The sequence below is a fragment of the Lithobates pipiens genome, unplaced genomic scaffold (assembly GCF_037356315.1).
Source record: "Lithobates pipiens isolate NorthernLeopardFrog02 unplaced genomic scaffold, aLitPip1_a1.2 Scaffold_19, whole genome shotgun sequence".
NCBI classification, from domain to species: Eukaryota; Metazoa; Chordata; class Amphibia; order Anura; family Ranidae; genus Lithobates; species Lithobates pipiens.
The window spans coordinates 496617810-496623809 of record NW_027507764.1 but is presented as its reverse complement, the minus strand read 5'-3'; positions in this window follow the sequence as shown (position 1 = coordinate 496623809).

Sequence of the window (6000 nt, the reverse complement as noted above, 5' to 3'; positions counted from 1 at the left end):
GCATAGTCACGCATGTTTGGTACCGCTAGGCTCCCATATTGTTTAGGTAGTGTAAGTTGGCTTTGTTTTAATCGTGGGTGTTTATGGGCCCATATAAATGAAAAAAATGTTCTTTCTTGTCTAGGCAGGGTACTCATTTTGAGGATGTTACATCGGCCAAACCACGAGTGGATCCATTCCATTTGTCCAGAAAAGTACGTACTTTTTTCAATAATGAGTGGAGTTGTGAAAGAGTAGTTTGCGAGAGGTTAATTTCCGATCGCTTCTGATTTGTTAAAGTTGATCTGGAGATTGGAGAGGGCTCTATATCTCTCAAATTCCTTAAGGAGCTTCGGAAGGGAGATCAAGGGGTTTGTAAGGGAAAATAGCATGTCATCAGAGTAGGCCGAGAGCTTTTGTTGTGTGTCCCCGATAGTGATGTTAGTGACACCTGGGTTTAAACATACGGTACATAAGAAAGGTTCCAGTGGCAGTGCGAAGAGGAGAGGCAACAGTGGGCATCCTTGCCACATCCCATTCATGATTTTAAAAGGCTCCGACAAGATTCCATTGGCTCGAACTCAAGCTGAGGGGTGGGAGTAAATTGTGGAAATCCACTGAAGCATATTGGTGCAGAAACCAGCATGTGTTAAAACTGAGAGCATGAAGTTCCAATTCACCCTATCAAAGGCCTCTTCCACATTGGTGCCAAGAAACACACATTAAGTATGGGATTTGTTGACCACGTGTAGTAGGTTTAGGACCTTGGCGGTATTGTCTCTAGCTTCCCGGGTTGGGACGAATCCTACTTGATCTAAGTGGACTAGGTGCAGTAGATGATGCTGAATCCTAGTCGCCAGGATCTTCATGAAGAGTTTAAGGTCCGGGTTAAGCAACGAGATCAGCTGATAACTCTCGCACGAGGTTGGGTCTTTGCCCTCTTTAGGGATCACTGATATGTGGGCCTGTAAGGTATCTACAGCAAAGGATGCGGTAGATCCCACTGCATTAAATAGTTTAACCTTAAATGGGCCGAGAGAGGGTAGTAGGGCCTTATAGTATTGGATAGTAAGTCTGACTGGGCCTGGTGCCTTCCCTGATTTAGTGGCCCCTATGGCTCTCTGAAGTTCCTCTATGGTGATGGGGGGTTCTAGGACAGGTAGGAATTTATTTGTTCCTGTGATGGGGGCAACGTTTTCAGATTGTATAGGTAATCGTAAAATTTATGGAACTCCCATGCGACATCGTGGGGCATTGTGACGATGTCCAGGTTTGCGTGGTGGTATAAAGTACGGCACATAAGTCATCAGTTTCTGTTCCCTCAGGGATTGAGCTAGCATTCTGCCACATTTGTTCCCGGATTCATACAATAGTTTCCGACAAATCTGCAGTGCTGCTTTGGCTTTAAAGTGCAAGAGATTTGCAATTTGTGTACGTCGGGTGGGGAGATCCTTCACCAAGTAAGGTAACGGTGCATGTTTATGGCGGGCTTCTAAGGCTCTTGAGCCTCAACCCATGCTTGATAAGCACACCGTGAATGGAGCCTATAGAGGAGGCATGTACTGCATGTAGTTGAGCGTGTGGCACCAAAAAGTAGTCAATGCGTGAGTATAGCTTGTGACATAGGGAACAGAAAGTGTAATCCCTCTCAGTGGGATGTAGAAGGCACCATATGTCCACTAGTCTACTACTGGTTCTTATACAGAGACTGAGCAATGCATTTACGAGAGATTGGGGGGGTGGGGCAGAGGATAGACCCTAAGAGGTGTCCTCAGAAGGGAGCAAGGGGACATTTAAGTCTCCTCCTTAAGGAGGAAGGAGGAAGTGCCCTTCTGCGAAATCCATTAGGCGAGCTAACGCCCTGTTTAAGAAGACGTCTTGGTGGTTATTAGGGACATAACAATTCGCCAGAGTCACCTTGACACCGCCAACCATTCCCTTCAAAAACAGGAAGCAACTCCCAGGGTTCGTAATGCAATCTAGGCAGGACCAGGGTACTCTGCTCGAAAGAAGAATAGACACCCCTCGTGACTTTCCTGTCAAATTGATTGAATGGTAGGCCATCAGGAAAGACCCATTCTTGAGTATGGCCAATTTGTTGTCTCTAAAATGGGTCTCCTGCACGAAAGCTACATCCTTTTTAAACCGATGTAAGTCTTGCAAGAGCATCCGCCTTTTCTCTGGAACATTGAGTCCCTTAGCGTTGAGCGAAATGCAAGATCAGTATCTCGTACCAAAAGGGGGAGCTACATGCCAGCAGAAGCATTAAGCTGTAAAAGTGCCTGACGTGGCTAAACGCTTGTTAACTCTGTATACAGCGCTCGGCTGGGTACACACTATTGCTGAATGTGGCTCACAGCAGGGGCCCAGTACATTCCAGTTCACTGTTTCAGGTCTGATTTCAGCCCAAATTTTTGGGCTGAATTCGGACCTGAAACAAACCAAAAGACACACAGGAACCCTGTGCAAATTTGCACTGGAGCCGCAGCAGATATGTGCGAACCGACTCCATAGAGAACCAGTCACAATCTCCTGCCATGCAAATTGGAGGAGGAAAAAACCCACATCCAATTTGCATAGGTGTGAACTCAGCCTTAAGCATTTTCAAGCTGTAGTAATTGGATTTGGTTGAAGAAAATAGAAGAGGGAAGAGAAACGCTGCTAAACGCGGCTAAACAGGCATGGACGCCAATGCAAAATGCTTCTAAAAACACTTTTTTACAGCAGCTTTTTCCTGGCATCGGTATTGGCTTTGCATCTTGTTTTTGCATGAGGCCTAAGGCTGGGCATAGATGGATTTACTGGAAGAGTAAGGATGTCCAACATATCTGGTAGGATGCAGTCCTTGTTTGTTAGATAATGTTCCACCTGGCTCAGTCAACTTTTAAATTAAATTTTGTTAAGCTGGGTGGTACTTTCAGGTCTACCCATGGCTGGAATTTTGATGATTTAACATTAATTGGCCAAAGCTCAAGCCATCTATACCCCTATACTCTATATCTGTTTGAAACAGATGAAAAACTACTGGCCCAACAATCCTGTTAGCATATATGGGGGAGTCAAGTTATTTTCCTTTTTGAAGCTTAATGCCACGTACACACGACCGGACTTTCCAGCAGACTAGGTCCGACGGTCTTCCCGACGGACTTTCGGCGGAGTTCCGTCGGTCTTTCCAAACGAACGGACTTGGCCGCACATGAACAAACTACTAAGTCCATTCGTTTTGAACTTGATAACGTAAACGGGACTAAACAAGGAAGTTCAATAGCCAGTAGCCAATAGCTTCCCTTGTTTGTATTTGGTCAGACCAGCACACAGACGAACAGTTTGCCCGATTTTAGTCCGTCAGAATTGGGTCCGTTGGATAGATTTGAAACATGTTCTATTTCTAGGTCTGTCGGATTTATTTTTCGAAAAACAATCGGACTAGCCCACACACATTTGGATTGCCCGACGGACTAATCCCTTCGGTCCTAGTCTGCCGGAAAGTCTGGTCACGTGTATGTGGCATTACTGTCAACCTATGCCTCAGTCAGTTTTTTAATTAGCCAGGTAGTGTTGAAGGGCCACCCAAGGCTCAAATTTCAGCTGATTCAACACTAATCAGCTAAAATTCAAGCAGTCTCTGCCTAGCTTCATTTTAAGGGCCCTTTCAAATGGGTTTAGTTCCACTTTAACTCCTAACCCTACTTTCCTTCTGCAGTAATTACCCTAACCACTTCTGAAGTACCTACCTTATTCTGTGCCAGAGCTGTCTATCCTGAGAGATGACAACCCCTCACTGAAATGATGCAGCAGAGAGATGCTGCTTCTAAAAACTCTTGATTTTTTTATTTAGGATTTATGTTCACATAATACACCATATGTTCTATACAATTGTGTGATGAAATAGCCCCATTTATTGTCCTCCTATTAGAGCAGTCTTCATAGAGCTCAGAATCTTGCTCTTTTAATCCATAGACAGGTGGTGTTGGATTATTGTCTCATTATGAATGATGAAATGGAATTGGCAATGTTGTAAAAAATCTTTTATTAGACGAAGGAAGATCTGCGCACTTCATTAACTCATAGACTTTACAGTACTCAGTATATCTAAGCTGCGTGTCCTGCCTAATGCCAGTACTGGGATTACGCTTTGTTACATTAAAGAAAACCTGTCACATCTAAAGCAAGATCACAATATGGTCAGATCATTAGTTCTCAGCACCGGCATCTGGGCGCCTGTTCTTTTGGGCACAGAACCAGAACATTTCATTGCAGCTGCTCCTGGCACAAGGTAAGGCATATCTAATGCACCAAGCATAAGGGATTCATTTAGAAATTGTTACTTTAGTGATTGGCTGGGTTTTGTTTCATTTGGGTTAGGTTTAGGGTTTTGGATCGGGTGGGGAACAGTTGGAGCCCCTGTCTGGTGTTTACTATTATCTGAAGAACCATCAGAGAGATTTACACTAATTTCTTGTCCAGGTGATAGCTTTTTACCAAATTGAAAATGAGGGGAACTATATTTTTAGTTGGGTAAAGGAATCCTTACCTTTTCTATCCCAAAAAAAGGGGGAAGGGGTAGCAAGGTCTCAATTTAGCAGCTGGATTAAGTGATTAAGGCCTCATTTACATGGGCGTGCTTATGCATATACCCTTTTGAGGGCTGTGTTTTGCCTTCATGGGGTACACAGGTGTTCCATGCATCTGCATGCAGGCAGTCGCATTCATCTCAACTGGTACACAGAAGCTGCACAGACACAGCCGCTGCTCCCAATTTGACATCCATGTAGGTGTGTGTGCATGACCCCAAATACAGGCAGTGTGAGTTTGGGAACACGCACCCAATGAATGTCAAATTAGCAGAATGAAAATAAACTTTTCATTATATGTTTATGCTTTTTAAACTTTTTGTATATATACTTTGTAATTCTATATGTACAGTACATTGATGCAGCCATAGGTTTTTTTATTACATACATTCGGTAGGTTCTGCTCCCTATTTTGTACTTACAACTGTGTTTTTTCTCCTTGTTATAATGCAAGTCTGTGGGTCAGCTGACTAACTAAAAGCAATCCACCGTATACTAGTATCAGTATCGGTGCCAATGCTGAGTATTTGCAGGAGTACCTGTACTCATGCAAATGCTCCCAATGCCTAATAAAATACCTGGACACTCAGGGATGATCGGTGCGGTGACAGGGGAAGTTATATAAAGCAGCTGACAGCCGCTTCTCCTCCTCTCCCCTCTGCACCTTTCAGCTGCTTTATTAAAAGCCACACAGGGATATTGGTGATTTTAACTTCGCCACACCGATCATCCCTGAGTGTCCCCTGTACCCTCCTCTGACTCCTCTCTGTGCGCCTCCATGGGCTCCTCTGGTCCCCCCTGTCCTCCTCCGTTCCCTCTCCATTTGCTCCTCCGGTCCACCCCCCGTCCTCCTCCGGTGACAGGGCTGGGCTCAGCCCTTCCTTCTCAAAGCTGGCCGCTCAGCTGTCGGCTAATGCCAGCTCCTATCTCTCACACAGTGACTCACCTGTTGATGATACCCTGCTCGTCAGTTCTGCTTACTTAAGCTGTCCAGCCCTGATGATCTCTGCCTTCACTTTGGTCACATCGCTAGAGACACTCTCCTGTGTTCCTACATTCCTAAGTTAAAGATTTGCTCGGCTAACCTTCCTTCTGGCTCCAGATCCTACTTGATGTTCTATTACACTCATCTCTGGCTCCCTGACGTTTTGTCTTGTCTGACTATCCGTTCCGGTTTCTGAACTCTGGTTATGTTTTGACTACGTTTACTCTGTTTACCTTTTTTATTATTATTAAACAAGTGAGATTTAACTGTACTTCTCAGATTCATGGTTTCTGACATCCGGTCCCCCTCTGTTAGTGTGTGAAACAAGTCTACCATTTGAACTGTTCGTAACACTTGGGATTTTCGTTTATTAAACAAGAATTTTGATGGATCTTGGAGTGCAGCCATTTCTTTAGTCCAGATCTCTCAGGATGGAGAGTGGAGGAAGGAACCAGTAAATCT